This window comes from Panthera leo, chromosome E1, assembly GCF_018350215.1.
Source record: "Panthera leo isolate Ple1 chromosome E1, P.leo_Ple1_pat1.1, whole genome shotgun sequence".
NCBI classification, from domain to species: Eukaryota; Metazoa; Chordata; class Mammalia; order Carnivora; family Felidae; genus Panthera; species Panthera leo.
This window is the reverse complement of record NC_056692.1, coordinates 14,510,963-14,527,573: the sequence shown is the minus strand read 5'-3', so window position 1 is coordinate 14,527,573 and position 16,611 is coordinate 14,510,963. Positions and strand designations below refer to the sequence as shown.

The window sequence follows — 16,611 nt, the reverse complement described above, 5'->3', positions numbered from 1 at the left end:
AGAGTAGAGAGAAAATAGCAACTCATTGATAAGAGGAAACGAGAGAGACATGAAAAATTGAAAACTACCTAAAAACTCATGGAGAGGTTTATTTTATTAGTTCTTAATAAATATCTTGCAGATTTCCTCAGGAAATACACCAGATCACATGTAAAATAGTTTGATACTGATGTCAACTGCATCAACATATGAAGTCTATTAGGGTGAAGCCGCAGCAGGGTGATCAGCGTGCTGAAAAACTCCACAGTACTTGAGGAGGGGGGGGGGATCTCACGGCCTTCCAAATTCTTCGAGAGGTAAAAAAGTCAGCCAAGACGCAGAGAGAGAGAAAGAGAGAAAAAAAAAAAAGATCCCACATCCTGCTTTCAGCTGCCAGCAATGTGAAGTGCCCAGAGATTAATTCTACGTCTGGCCTGGAAATGTGACTTTAAAGCATGAGGGAGGGGAGTTGGGGGGGCGGGGGTTGGTGGTGAGGAGGAAAGAGGAAAGAGAAGGGCAGGCTAACTGAGGCTGGCAGCAGGCCACCAACCCCCTCCCAAGCCATGTTTCAATGTAGACAGAAGTAAACCCCAATAGACAGCAGCGCCTCAGCCTGCCAGGGCCTTACACCAGCTGCAGCGCATCTCGCTCTCTCCACTCAGCCCCAAGTGCAGATGTTCCCTACAGCATCACTTCCGTTAGACTTTCTTTTAAAGAAATAGCACACATATGTGGAGGCACTTCCACCACTTCCTAAGAGGACTCTCTTTGCCTTTAAGGGCCTCAAAGTAAGGGTGAAACTCGGAAGGCAGGTACCAGGCAGCTGAATGAACTGCTTCAGTCTCCTTTGCAAAGGAGCATCAGTGAGTGGCTAAAGAGCATTAGTTAATTAATATGAATTTCTTTATCAATTTGGCTTCCTAATGTCTTCAGAGGGAGAGATTCCCATAGTCTGGAGCTAGAAAAAAGGGGGAAAAGTATATCACAGATTCTAATCTTGGTTTCTCAAAGCAGTCTCCTGGAGCATTACCATCTCAAAGAGAGTTCTCTGATGGCTTTATCAGCATGGAGCTTTGCATAAGGCAGTTTAAAAGAATGTAAATATAATTTTAATATGCCTAAACTCGTTATATATAAACTCAGATATACACGTATAACTTAAATATAATTTCTTATATGCTGAAACTCATTTTACACAACTCCAGACCCTGATAATCAATCAACCAACCATTATTGATTAAGTGCCTAATTTTGAAATCTGCCTTGAACACTGTTAGGGATTTGATAAAATACCTTATAGTCTTTTGCCCTCATGGAGTATACACTCTAGTTGAGTGATCTATGCACTTTATGAAGCCAAAATAATTGCACTTTCTAGAATTAGGTGAATATTCTCTAGTTCACCTATCAGGATGTTGGTTCCTCTGGAATGAACGAAGAGAGTTTGAAGAATCAGCAATGTCAAAGGAAACAATACAGTTGGTAAACCCTCAAAACCAAAGTTGCTTTGTTTGAAATTCAAAGTTCAAAAGAGAAAATAATCTCCCCTTAAGGGAAGGCGACAAATAATGGCAAATCAGTGGCAAACATACTATATACAGCAAGGAGGTTTAATTCGTTTAATACTTCTTAAACGTCTTCTATGCACAAGATACTAGGTGTAGAAACAGATAGAGAAGTGGTTAAGTAATTTGGACGATATAGCAAATGACACAGTCAGAATTAGAACCTAGTTTTATTTAACTTCAAATATTTTTGTCATTACAATTTCTAAGAACACACTTCTATGACAAAAATGTGATCGTGACAAAAAACTAAAACAAACAAAAAAACAGAGAAAGCAAAAGAAAATTTAAAACACTCATTAATTCCACCATCCTAGAGAATTATGATTAAGTTCTGAGGTACATCCATCAGTCTTTTTAAGTAAACGTATGTATAGTATGTATAATTTTACAAAATGTGATTAATTGCAAAGTTCATAACCATGAGATCACATGACTTTCAGAGAAAAGAGAGATCACATTTTTGGCAGATGACCCCACACCCAAGATCTATCACCCAGAAAATACAAATGTCATGACCTGACTCTCCATACTGGGCAGCATACATCTGCTCCACCCCTATACCTCTCTCTGAATTCCTTAAGCCAAAGAAATTTCAGAAATATCTCATTACTACTACTCTCCGCCTGCACATCCCTGGGCCCAGGACAGTCAGGGGCACTGACTTGCTCAGCAGAAATGCTGCCCTAAATACACCTTTCATAACGCTTCCAAAGCCAAGACTAACCAATGAAAAGGGCCACCAGAGATTATGGGAAACATCTGTATGCAAATGTCTCTGGCTGAGTATGGTCCCATGAGCCAGTGTTGAGGGCCCCAACTGGCACAGCCTTACTCCCTTAGTACTCAACTCAAAACATGGTTTATTTCAAGAGTTTTTACTCCAAAAGAAAGATGTACTTCCTCAGTAGAAATAGTCTATTAATGCACAGATGAATTATTAGTTAGTGAAAAGTGGGAGAGTCACAAAAGGCAACCAAATTCTTTCCTCCCTGAAATGGCAAGACAAGACTACTCACTGACATACCCATGCTAACTTTCCAAGCTTAAACTATTCCCAGCTGACAAGTTTTCACCTGGTGAGGTGAGGTGCAGTAAAAGGTCTGACCCTGACAATGCAGTTCATGATGACTCCAACCTTACCTCAGTCAAAGTAATATATACACCAGGCTGATCTGCTGGTTAGGAACTTTGTATGATGCAAAAGATCTAGTTTGACAATGCTGCTATCACATTAGTAAGGATGTAGGGTTCCTTACATCTCTTACCAACTGAATGAAATTACCTGACAAATAGTGCTAGAATTCCCTCCAGCTGATAGAAATGAAAATATATTTGCAGATCTAGTAAAAAAAACTTCTCCAGTAGAAAGCCCTAACAAAGCTTAAGAGCAATGGAATAAATTACAAAGGAAAAAGAATGACATTTTTAACTAAATAAAAATTTAAAACTTTTGTACATTTAAAAAACCATAAACATACTTAAAAAATCACACACAAATAAGAAAATTACCAGTGAACACAGAAAGGACTCATTATATTTACCATCTCCAAAGCTCCAATAGGGGTACCTGGGTGGCTCAGCTGGTTAAGCGGCCGACACTTGATCTCGGCTCAGGTCATGATCTCACGGTTATGAGACTGAGCCCTGCGTCAAGCTCCACCTCGTGAACGTGGAGCCTGCTTGGGATATTCTTTCTCTCTCTCTCTCCCTCTGCCCCCTCCTCCACTCATGCTCTCTCTGTGTCTCCTTCTAACATACAAATTAAATAAATAAATGTAAAAATAAAGCTCAAATAAATTGACATGAAAGATACTAGGTTGGAATGGAAAAATGAGCAGAGACTACAAACAGAACTATAAACAATAAAACAGAAAAAAATGCCCATTCTCATCAGTAATCAAAGAAATGCAATTTCAAACAAGATAAGTTGGAAAACAGTTTAGCAGTTTCTTACAAAACTAAACACAGTCTTACCATATGATCTAGTAATCTCATTGCTTGGTATTTACCCAAATGAGCTGAAAACTATGTCCACCCAAAAACCTGCACAGATGTTTATAGTAGCTTTATTCATAACTGCCAAAACTTAGAGCAACCAAGATGTCCTTCAGTAGGCTAACTGGCAAATAAACTGTGGTATATTCAGACAATGGAGATCATTCAATACTCAAAAGGAATGAGCTATCAAGCCCTGAAAAGATGTGGAGGAACCTTAAATGTATATTAGTAAATGAAAGAAGTCAATCTGAAAAGGCTACCCACTACATGATTCCAACTATATGACAGTCTGGAAAAGGCAAAACTATGGAGACAGTAAAAAGATCAGTGGTTACCAGAAGTTAGGGAGAGGAAGAGATGAATAGGCAGAGCACAGAGGAGTTTTAGGGCAATGAACTTACTCTGTATGATACTATAATGCTGGATACATGTCAGTACACGTTTCTCAAAACCCACAGAATGTACAAGATCAAAAGTAAACCCTTAATGTAAACTATGGGCTAAAGCTGATAATGATGTATCAATATAGGTTCATCAATCGTAACCAACGTACCACTCTGGTTCCCAGTGTTGATAGTGGAGGAGATGGTGCATGTTTTGGGGGCAGGAGATATATGGGAACTCTCTGGTCTTCCCGATCAATTTTGCTATGAACCTAAAACTTCTCTAAAAATCAAAGTCTATTAAAAAAAAAAAAAAAAAGATGGGTTTTCATCTATCATTTACTCAACAAATATATGAATGTTTACATTATGCCAAGAACTGTAAAACATTAAAAATACTTTAATGCCAGTAAGAGGTGGTAGCTGGGCATTTTCAAACACTCCTGTTAAAGAGTGTAAGCTGGCACAACTTCTTAATAAGTAATCCAGCATCATGTATCAAAAGCATTAAAAGACTTCAAACTCTTTAACTCAAAATCTGAGCTTCTAAAAATATGTTCTAACAAAACAATATGAAATGCAGACAACGGTTTTATGTACAAAGATGTTAATTATAGCATTATTCACAATACTAGAAAAGTGGGGGAAAATGTCCAAAACCAGGATACGGATTAAGTGAATTTTAACATATTCGTATGAGAATGATATTCAGCCATTAAACATGATTATAAAGGATTTTATAACTTTGAATACCTCTAAGTGAAAACAGTAGAATCAAACGTCTTTATATTCAGTATTTTTTCAACTGTGTTACGAAAAGCTTGAATATTCATATATACATGTAGGAATGAATGTCATTGCTGGGAAGTTTACAGGTGGCTTCCAGCTTTTTTCCTACTTTTTTAGTACTCTCAACAAAAACAAAAATGTTAAATCTTTTTAAAAAAATATGTAGGGGTGCCTGGGTGTCTCAGTTGGTTAAGCATACAACTCCTGGTTTCAGCTCAGGCCATGATCTCATGGTTTGTGAGTTCGAGCCCCGCATTGGCCTCTGTGCTGACAGTGCAGACCCTGCTTGGGATTCTCTCTCTCTCCCTCTCTGTCCCTCCCGACCTCTCTCTCTCTCTCTCTCTCTCTCTCTCTCTCTCTTTCTCTCTCTCTCTCTCAAAATTAATTAAGTTAAAAAACTAGTTTACATAAAGAGGACAAATTGCTCTAGTTAAATGAGAATGAAAATACAGTAAAGGAGAACTAAAAGAACATTATGTGCAGGAAGAAAGGACAGAGAATAAATGATGGAAGATTTAGGAGATGAGAAAGGACAGAACTTATGCTGTTCTCCAAGAAATTTTGCTCTCCAGAGCCCCAAAGACATAGATTCCAGGATTAACAGTAAATACCAAAACACATTTAATGTATTTTAATTTAACGCCAGGATACAAAATATGTATTTGGAAATTACATTTTCTGAGGTGTCAGAAAAAACAAGGAAAAAAGAAAAAACAGGGAAGACAGTAAGATTATCAACAATGACCCCAGATAACAGATACCCAGGCCTTGCCTTTCAATCTGCATTGCCCAGACTGACTTGTTGAACACGTTTATTGACAACTTATAGCACACCAGGCACTGTTCTAGAGGTTCATAATGCATCAGTGAATAAAACAGGGTAAGGATCCCTAACTGCAGGCAGTTTATGTTCTTGAAGAGGAGCAGTAGGAGAAAATGAGTAATAAACATATGCCCCCAAAATGAGTTTCCTAGTATGGAGAATGTAAGCTGTGAAAAAAGAAAATCAAGCAGGATACAGAGGTAATCAAGGGGTACAGGCTGGGAGTGCAGCACTGTTGATAAGATGATTGGGGCAGGCCTCACGGTGATATCATTTCAGCAGACCTGCAGGAGGTGAGGGATCTGCCATGCAGACAGCTGGCAGCAGAGCATTCCAAGTAGAGAAAACTGCTAATGCAAAAGTTCAAAGGTGGAAGAATCCCTGGCTTATCAGAGGACCCGAAAGAAGGCCAGTGTGGCTGAAACAGAGTAAGCAAGCCAGGGGGAGAACAGTAGCGGCAAATGAGGTCAGAGAGAGGCGATGTGGGAGGGTGGGGAGGAGGGGGAGTTTTCTTGTAGAGACTATGGCTTTGCTCTGACTGAAATGGGAAGCCAGTGGAGGATTCCGAACACAGTGACATGATCTGATGTTTTTGAAAGAATCACTGCCGTATAGAGAGCAGTGTGTGTGTGTGTGTGTGTCTAAGTGTGTCTGAGTGTGTGTGTGTGTGTGTGTGTGTGTGTGTGTGTGTGTGTGTGTTTAGAGGGGGATCAAGAGAGACCACTTAGGAGTTTCAAGTCTTTCTGGATTGTCTTTTCCTTCATGTTTAAAAAGAAGTTTATGAGGTATGCAGGCCATGTTTACAAACAGGATTTTCTCTTCCAATGTGGAATCTTGAATGTGTCAATGGCCTGCAATTGTGTCCTTAGCAGGCATCTCAAAATAATGATTACCAAACATTTCTCTCTACTCACTGCCCTGACATGAGTTCTGGGCATCACCCTTTCTCAAGGGAGAGGTGAAAAGAGGTTATGCAGAACAAGCAGTGATAACAGGATGACGTCACAGGTGTGCCTCAAAGAAGCCCCCAGTGAGTTCGGCTCATAACCACTCTACAGTGATTTACTCTACCCTGCCAACGCCAGCTGGAGAAGGGATGAAGAAAGCTGACACAGCCATAAGCCTTGGGCAGGCACTGTAAGATATTTCTCCCTCCAGTCCCCTGCCAGCCCCTCCCCTCTTCAACCACTGATCCCTGCCTCAGAAGCCAAAGTGTGAACAGCACGTGTCTGGATTTCAGAAACCTGCCCAGCAGTTGGAAATTCCCTTCCGCGTGTCAACTGTTGCATCTGCTGTTGGCACTTGGGGCAAGGGATCACAGGGGCATTTTCTGAAATAAGCTTCAAGATGGGAGTCCTGTATCTGAAGAGGGCCTAAAGAAGCCAGAAAACTGCAATTACAGTAAATAAAATTCTAAATATGTGACAATCTGACTTCTAAACTGAGACATACAAGCCAACTAAACAGCTCTAAGAACAGCAGAAGTCAAGAACAAAAGCACAGAGCACCCTGACTAATGGAAAAGATTTTATGGGCCAACAAGGGTTCACCAGATATGTAATGTAATGTGGCTGAAACTAGAGAGCACTCTTTTCCAGATCTCTAGCTCAGACCCTTTTGGTAATAAATGGTTTCTATCATTTCAGCTGCAAGCCTCTCTTTACCTTCCTTCCCCACCCAAGTAGTCTTCCCAGTAGTCTACACCTTGAACACTTCTTGGAAAAATTTTAAAATGTGAACCCAGTAACACCATCTGCCATAAAATTAGACTTTAGGAGCTGGAAAAAGACCTACTCTTTGGAAAGCAGCCCACATGCCCTTGCCACCCTGAATACGGGTGCCCCCGTCACACTGCTCCAGGCAGAGCTAAACAAATGCTCAAGTCTGATGGTAAAAAGAAAAAAGGTGTCACAGCATTTTCTCTAGTAACATGCCCGGCAGATTAGGTACCTTGATCTACTCTCCCAAGGAAACAACTAATTATCCTGGAAAAGGTATTTTAAAAATCTTTTTAGAAAGCATACACGAGTTAGGAAATTAAAACGGAATCTTCTGGTCAGAGATTGTGTAAAGATGGGAAACTAGGGATAAAAGTGTGCATGCATTACAGGCAGACTTTACCCTAAGACCATTTGCCACCTGATGAACTTGAGCTTTGGTTTCCAAAGCTTCATGGGTACAGCTAGCCTAAGAGGGTGCCCAAAATCTCTGCCATTAAGCTGGGATCCTAAAGCACTACATCCAAGGTGTGAGAGTGAATCAGAAATAACCCTCGGCCCCATGGGGCACCCGGGTGGCTCAGTCAGCTGGTCGTCCGACTTCAGCTCAAGTCATATGTGATCTCGCAGTTCGTGAGCTCCAGCCCCGCGTCAGGCTCTGTGCCGACAGCTCAGAGCCTGGAGCCTGCTTCAGATTCTGTGTCTCCCTCTCTCTCTGCGCCTCCCCTGCTTGCACTCTCTGTGTGCCTCTCTCTCAAAAATAAATAAACATAAAAAAAAAAAAAAAAAGAACTAACCCATGGCCCCTTGATAAGACAGTTGGAAAAGTATGTTAAATCGTAGGGCTGAACAGAAGAGGAAAAATATTACACTGAAAATATGGACCATGCCCTAGCCCTCACAGGAGTATGCAGCCTGGATTCACATAACCTGAGTGGTCTGTAAACCCTCAAGCAGGTATTTTAATTTAGAATGATTATTTTAGATTGCCCACAATAGGCTGTGGACAAAAGCAAACTCAAGTCCTTTTCCCAATTTTCATCCCAGGTTTCCAAGCACTCCCAATAATGAATTCCAAAGAAAATAAGAAAAAAATTTTAATTGCACAGGAAACAAGGCACAGGAATGACAACCAGCAAAAATAAGAGCTTAGCAGAAAGTTATCTAAAAGGACCCCTTATTCATAGAGTTTTAAATAACCATGTTTAGTATATTTTAAAGAAATAAAAGACAAGCTCACAAATACGTCCAGGGAACAAGAAACTACAAAAAAAAAAAAAAAAAAAAAAAAAAGGGTAGATTTGAACAAAATATATCTGGAAATAAAAGCATATAACTGAAGTAAAAAAAAAAACCTCAGTGGGGCATATTTAGCAGATTAGATATAGCTAAGGAAAGATTCGTGAAATGAAAGACAGAGTTAAAGAAATGATCTGGAATGCAGAGCACAACACAAAAAGTCAAAAAACTGAAAGAGGTTTAAGAGACACTAAAGACATAGAGTAAGGTCTAACCTCTGACTAACTAGAGTCACAGAAGGGGAAGAGAAAGCATGGGCTGATGTAATATTTTTAAAAAGCAGCTAAAAGGGGCGCCTGGGTGGCTCAGTCAGTTAAGCATCCGACTTCAGCTCAGGTCATGATCTCGCAGTTTGTGAGTTCGAGCCCCGCGTCGGGCTCTGTGCGGACAGCTCGGAGCCTGAAGCCTGCTTCGGATTCTGCATTTCCTCCTGTCTCTGCCCCTCCCATGTTCATGTTCTGTCTCTCTCTCTCTCTGTCTCTCAATAATAAATAAACATTTAAATAAAAAAAGCAGCTAAGAATTTTCCAAAACTGCTGAAATCAACTCACAGATATGTGAAGCCCCACAAATCTCTAGCAGGAAGAATAAAAAATAAATCCAAGCTTAGACAAATCATTAGAACTGCAAAACATCAAATAATTTAAAAAAAAATTTTTTTTAATTTTTAAAAGACCTGGAAAGCAACCAGAAAGAACAGATTATTTTTAAAAGAGAAACAATTTGACTGATGGTTGGCTTTCAATCAGCAACGGTGAAAGCCCAGAGACAATAAATTATCTTAAATGGGGACTGAAGAACAATAGCTATTAACCTAGAACCCTATTACCAGTGAATATAGATCCTTCAGGAATAAGGAAAATAGGGGTGCCTGGATGGCTCAGTCAGTTAAGCACCCAACCCTTGATTTCGGCTCAGATCACAGTCTCACCGTTCCTGAGTTCCAACCCCACGCTGGGCTCCACGCTGTGTCAGCATGGAGTCAGCTTAGAATTCTTTTTCCTGCTCTCTCTGCCCCTACCCCACCCATGCTCTCCATCTCTCTCAAAATAAATAAATAAACAAAAAAATTAAGTTAATAATTTATTTATTAAGAAAGGAATAAGGAAAATAAAGCCTTGTAGACAAATAAAAACCGAAAAAATCCGTCATCAAAAGAACTTCACTAAATAAATTCTAAAGAATATACTTGAGGCAGAAAGAAAATGATCCCAGGTGGAGGTTATGAAATGCAAAAAAGAATGAAAAGAAAAATTTACTCATAGTAAATATGAGTGGATCTAAACAAGCATTTACCAACAACATAATAACAACAACAACAACAAACAGCAACAATTTGTCTTGTAGGGTTTGAAAGGAAAAAGACAATTCAAATACATGACAAAGCAGCTTATAAACTGGAGAGATACAGTATAGAATTTAAGTATTCCATGGCCCTTGTATTATTTCAGAAGAGAATGAAAATACTGAATAACCTGACTTTTGGCAAGGTAAGTGTATACGCTCTCATTCCTAGGGTTAATCACTAATAAAATAAAAAGAAACTAGTAGGGAAAGGAGAAGAAAAGAGTGGGGAAAAAAATCCAAAAGAAAGTAAGAAAGAAGAAAAAAGGGAACAAAATGGGTATAAGAATGGGAAAGCATTAGGGGAAAATATCCGCAAAATATATATCTGATAAGGGGCTTATATTCAGATCACAGAGAGAAATGTTGAAACTTAATAATAAAGGCAAACAACTTGATTTTTCAATGGGCAAACGATTTAAGTAGATACTTACCAAAGAAGATATACAAATAGTAAATAAGTACATGAAAACTCACTCATCATCCTCAGTCATCAGGGAAACACAAAACGAAATTAAAACCAAAATGAAATGGCACCACATACCCACCAGAACCACTAAGTAAAGAAGACTGACAATACCCAATATTGGCAAGGATGCAAAGAAATTGGAGCTCCTACACCTTGCTGCAAGGAATGTAAAATGGCTCAACTACTTTGGAAAACAATTTAGCAGTTTCTTATGAAGTTAAACATATACTTTACTGTATGACCCAGAACATCTACTCCAGGGTATTTACCCAAGTGATTAAAATATACGTTTACAAAAAGGCTTTCATACCAACATTCGCGGCAGTTTTGTTCATAATAGCCCAACAGTAGAAACAACCCAAACATTTATCAACAGGTAACTAGATAAACAAAATGGTATTATACCCTCACAGTAGAATACTATTCAGTAATATAAGGGAATGCAGTACTGATACACAGAAACAACATGAATAAATCTCAGACACGTGAAGCTGAGCAAAACACGAAAGAGTACACACTGATTCCATTTATATGAAACTCTAGAAAAGGCACATCCAGTGTATGGTGACAGAAAGCGGGTCGGTAGTCTGCCTGGGGCCAGGGGTAGGAACAGAGGTCAACTGGCATGAGCACAAAGAAAACTTTTCAGGATGATGGAATGTTCTGTGTTTTGATTGTGAACATTAGTTACCTAGGTATATAAATGGGTCAAACTCATTTAAATACATTCTTAACATGGGTTCATTTTATTGTGTACATACTTTACCTCAGTAAAAGCTTATTTTTAAAAAATAAGACCGTATAGGGGCGCCTGAGTGGCTCACTCAGTTGGGCGTCTGACTCTTGGTTTCAGCTCAGGTCATGATCTCACAGTTTGTGAGTTCAAGCCCCGTGTCCAGCTCTGCACTGACAGTGTGGAGCCTGCTTGGAATTCTCTCTCTCCCCTCACACTGTGCCCCTACCCGAGTCCCTCTCTTTCTCTCTCTCAAAATAAATAAACTTAAAAAAAGAAACAGACAGTATATATAAATCCAAATGCTCTAATAATTACAATAACTGTCAACGGATTCAGTGTTCATAACAACCCCAAAGAGAAAACAACTCAAATGCCCTTAAACATAAGAATGGGTAAACTGTAATAAATGAATAAAATGTAGTATTGTAGCAATGAAAATGGATAAACTACAACCACACACATCAACATGGACAGAATTCACAAACATTACATGGAACAAAATAAGCCAGAGAAAAAAAGAATGTAAATAACATGATTAAGCATGATTCCATTTATATGCAAGCAAAACCAAACTATGTTTTGTTTAAGAGGACGTACTTATAACAACACTATAAAGAAAAGTAAGGGGATGAACTCCACAGGTCAGGTTGACGATTACCTGGAAGGGTGAGGGACAATTACCTGGAAGGGTGCACACAAAACACAACAGGGAGTTTCTGAGGTGCTAACAAGATTTTATTTCTTAATCTAGGTAGGGGTTCCATGTGTATTCACTTTATCATCCTTTCAAATGCTTTAGCCTCTCATCCTCTTTTCTGCATGAACAATATATCCATTTTTCCCTAGGCCAAAAATAAGAATCACAGTCTCTTCTAAGAATGGCATGTGAGGGGCTCCTCAGTCGGTTAAGTGTCTGACTTCTGCTCAGGTCATGATCTCAGGGTTACATGAGTTCGAGCCCCACATAGGGGCTCTGTGCTGACAGCTCGGAGCCTGGAGCCTGGAGCCTGCCTCAGATTCTGTGTCTCCCTCTTTTTCTCTGCCCCTCCTCCGCTCGTACTCTGTCTCTCTCTAAAATAAATAAACATTAAAAAACTTAAAAAAAAAAAAAAGAGAATGGCATGTTGAAAAGCCTCTTTTGAATTTATTTTAATTTTTTAAGTTTTATTTATTTATTTTGAGAGAGAGAGTGCAGGAGAGGCAGAGAGAAAGGGTGAGAGAGAGAATCTCAAGCAGGCTCCGCTTGTCAGTGTAGAGCCTGACATGGGGCTCAAAATCACAAACCGTGAGATCATGACCTGAGCTGAAACCAAGAGTTGGCCACTTAACCGAGTGAGCCACCCAGGCGCCCTGAAAAGCCTCTATTTTAAAAGCAAGAGGGATATTAGAAAAGATTGTGACAGTAAGAAACAATGCTCCTAAAAAGTCCTTTAAAAGAGAGAGATAGAAACACAGACACTACATTTCCCAAAACAAGAGAAAGACAGAAAATTACTTTTACCAATCGGTCATTAACAATGCTTTCCAGGGGCGTCTAGTGGCTCAGTGGGTTGAGTGTGTGACTTCGGCTCAGGTCATGATCTTGTGGTTTGTGAGTTCGAGTCCCACATCGGGCTCTGTGCTGACAGCTCAGAGCCTGGAGCCTGCTTCAGACTCTGTGTCTCCCTCTCTCTCTGCCCCTCCCCTGCTCTCACTCTGTCTCTCTCTCAAAAAGAAATAAACGTTAAAGAAAATTTTTTTAATGCTTTCCATTGTGAGAGGGAGATTCCCTCTTATCCATGAGAGTAGTAAATATGGAACCTCAACAACAATCTTGATATCCCTAAACCATATCCTTCTGCCAGCTTATTATCCGTGGTCCCACTAGAGGCTCAAGTAGCCTAGGAGAATTCTGACCCCCCAACTCCTTCATCTCTACTTGCTCCTCTTCAGTCTCAAATCAGACTCCAGGATCACTTTTTGCATCAAAGAACAGCAGCTGCTCAGATTTTGGCGGGGTATCAGGGGATGCTTTCATTGTTTAACTGTCTCAATTAAGTCCAGGGAAGTTTTTCTGTCTTCTGATAGGGAAGGCTGGACACTTAAGACCTGGGTTAATTTATGTAATTTACTAGCCATGCAACCTTGATTAAGTTACTAAAACTTTCTGTTCCCTTTCAGGTCATCTATGAAGTAAGATACAAAATATCTGTCCCACCTGTCTCAGACAGCTGATAGGAGAAATCAAATGAAAATACATACACAGTAACTATAAAATGTCATCAAGTATTAATGCGGTGTCCTTTTGTTGTTGCCGTTATTGGTCACTACCTCTGAAAGCCACAATTCTTCCTCAGACCATCATCTAGTTGATTAGGATACAAAGTACAACTTACTCCCTCTAACCCCATCCCCAGAACACACCTACTTTCCCTTTGTCTTCAACACATAGTACCTATCTGGCCCGAGTCCCCTGTAACCTACCCATTTAGAATTTTTCTCCCCAGGAAAAGCTTAAAGAGAACTCAGGAAAGGCAGCTGGGAGTCCTGCTGCCAACATTCCTGTCAGTAATGTCTTCCTTTCAGAACAAGTTCTTCATGGAGCAAAAGAAAATCAAATTGGGAAGCTGTAAAACGGCAGGAGAGATGAGCTATCTGGCCCATTTCAGCTCCCGGGTTATGATGGGATGTTACACGTCAGCACTCCAAACCAAAGAACCAAGGACACCAACCCACAGTGTCACACTGGGGCAAACACAGAAATCATTTCTTCAACTGACACATAAGAGGCTTACTTTTGTTGATATGACTGAATTTTCTCATTTCTTTAGCTTTTCATAACTGTTTCTCTTTCCCAGCCTAAAGTAACAGTCGTTCTAAAAACAAGGACCCTGGAAATCAGAGTCAAGAAAGATAGGGAGGTTCCCTTGACATACTCACTTCTTTAACTTTTCCTCTTTTCCAGGGAATTCTAAGGGAAGAAGGCTGTGCTAAGCAACCTGTTGATAGTTATATCTCCCCCAGAGGGATAGAGGGCATAGCTGAAGGACGTGTCCTCCTCTGGCCTGCCTTCTAAAGCCTAGCCTCTTCTGACCTTCAAATCTATTTCTCACAAAAATTTGTTGGCTAAGCTGGCTCTCTCTTTGTTAATTTACTCTAAACTGAGCAGTTCGGAAAGTGAAGGTCAGGCAGTGCTGATTACCTGGAGAAATCTACCCATAGATCCTTTAGGAGAAAAAGCCCAAGGGCTTCTAGCACTAGAGATATAGAAGGAGGAATGAGAGGGACAGTTTGTACAGCTAAACTCAAGCCTAACCCCTTATGAAAGGTGGATTTCCTGTACAACTGTTCTGACAAGCAGAGGATTAGGCACTTCATACATTTTGCTTTGGTAAGAGACTCAGACAGAAGTGAACCGCCACAGAGGAGCAGACTGCTGTACTCAAGGGCTGTAAGGTGGATGTAGCTGGAAATCAAAGGAACTTTGGTTGTGAAGCAAACTTCTCAACTAGACTCAATCTGCATACACAACAGCAGCCTGAAGGGGTGGGTCTCCACCTCAAGCATCCCAACATCTAGGTTGGCCACTATCCGTCCCAGCTGTGACTCTCCATCCCTTTGGAGACACACATGTGGCACTCCCCCTACCGCCTCCAATTTAGGATTCCTAACAAACCATAAGAGCAAGCATAAATGATAATGCCAGTCCAGCCCTACCTCAATCCCAGCCCCTGCATGTTCCCTAAAAGCAGGGAGCACCGACGGCACACACAAGAAGTGTCTCTTGGGTGCCCTCTTGCTGCCACCAGAGCACCATTTCTGCAGGGCTGAAATGGAGGCCTAGTCTACGAACTGGCAGAGGAGGAAAAGGAGGAGGAAAAAGAGGGGGCCAGGGCACAGAAAAGGGAAGTTATTCCAGTGGTGGCCAATGAATAACATCCAATGATTTATAGGAAGTATAATCCAATAATACAGTAAAATAAAACAGTGTGTGCCTGAGATGGTTTTGATTCCAGGAATTATAAAACATATTTTTTTTTTAAAAAGAGAGAGACCAAGAGGGGGTGAAAAAAAAAAAAAAAAAAAGGAAGGGGGGGGGGGGAAGGCCAGATTGGACCAAATTGGGCACAGATGGGGGATGCAATGGGTTTCAGTGATGCCCTACCACAAACGTTGCTTCAATTATTCCTCTTCAAGAAACTCCAGTTTATTTCCTTAAATTACAAAATTTTTAAAAAATTAAAATTCTTGGAGTGTTTGTGGTTTAGATCAACAGTTCACCCTCCAGCATCACGTCAGTCAGTCAGATGGCCACTGAAGTGTTAAATGCTGAGGCACGTGGAGAAGCCCCATTTCTCCCTTCAGGCTCAAGAATGCTGTAGAGACATTACCAATTGTGACATCACTCTGGGAACCACCTATCTCACCACCACCCATCACTCACCAAAGGACAATTTTGGACATGGGCCAAGTAAGGAACACACTGTTCAATGAGAGCTGGCTTGCCCAGAACTATGGCCGCCTTCATCCATGCATTCAACAAAGGCTTAGTGCCTAATAAATAGCAGGCACTTTGCTAAGAGCCCCCAAACATCCTTCAAATTCATCTGTCCCCAATCACTTCTGTGCAGGATTCTAGAGTCTATAGTTCCACTCAGGCAGAATTTTTGCAAAGGGTCCATATGAGAGGAGGAGATAAAGGTCTCCCCCCCACCAATGGCCCTCAACCCATGCATTTTTTTTTTTAAGATCTTATTTTTAAGTTATCTCTATACTCAACATGGGACTCGAACTCACAGCCCTGAGATCAAGAGCTGCGTGCTCCACCTACTGAGCCAGCCAGGCATCCCTCAACCCGTGAATTTGAAGATCAGTGCTGAGATCGGAAAGTTTAGATGGATTTTATTTTTTTTTTTTCAACGTTTTTTTTTTTTTTTTTTTAATTTATTTATTTTTGGGACAGAGAGAGACAGAGCATGAACGGGGGAGGGGCAGAGAGAGAGGGAGACACAGAATCAGAAACAGGCTCCAGGCTCCGAGCCATCAGCCCAGAGCCTGACGCGGGGCTCGAACTCACGGACCGCGAGATCGTGACCTGGCTGAAGTCGGACGCTTAACCGACTGCGCCACCCAGGCGCCCCTTGAAAGTTTAGATGGATTTTAAATGATGTGGCAAAACTCAATTTATTTTCCCCTGTGCAAAGAGGGCAAATCTGACCTTCATCCTCCACCTTCCTGAGCGCCAGGGTAAACTATAACCTAGGAAAAGGGGAAAGATGCCTTTAACTCACCACTTGCTAAGTTTTTCTCCTCCATTTTAACTTGGGAGGCATCCAAAGCTTTTAAACAGTTTTGTGTCTCTCTTGACCACAAGGAAAGCACATTTTAAAAAGTAATCACACTACAGAGTTAGTATCATTTCTATCCCTCAACTATTGGTATTTTGAAAAGAGGAGAGCAATACAAGGGTGGCACTGAACACACATACACAGACACACAAAATGAATTAGAGGCATTAACAAAGAA

General features: G+C 40.6%; 1 protein-coding gene across 8 annotated transcripts in view; it reads right to left on the bottom strand.

The window, feature by feature from the left end:
* SMG6 (SMG6 nonsense mediated mRNA decay factor) overlaps positions 1-16,611 on the bottom strand; it is a 227,439-nt gene that overhangs the window by 151,725 nt on the left and 59,103 nt on the right. Inside the window, exon 1 of one of the 8 annotated variants that reach the window (XM_042914582.1) lies at positions 15,251-15,799. The exons of the other annotated variants lie outside the window; for them this stretch is intronic. The gene's annotated coding sequence lies outside the window, so the exon portion shown is untranslated. Of the gene's footprint in view, positions 1-15,250; positions 15,800-16,611 lie in introns of those variants that run through there. 8 annotated transcript variants of the gene reach the window in all.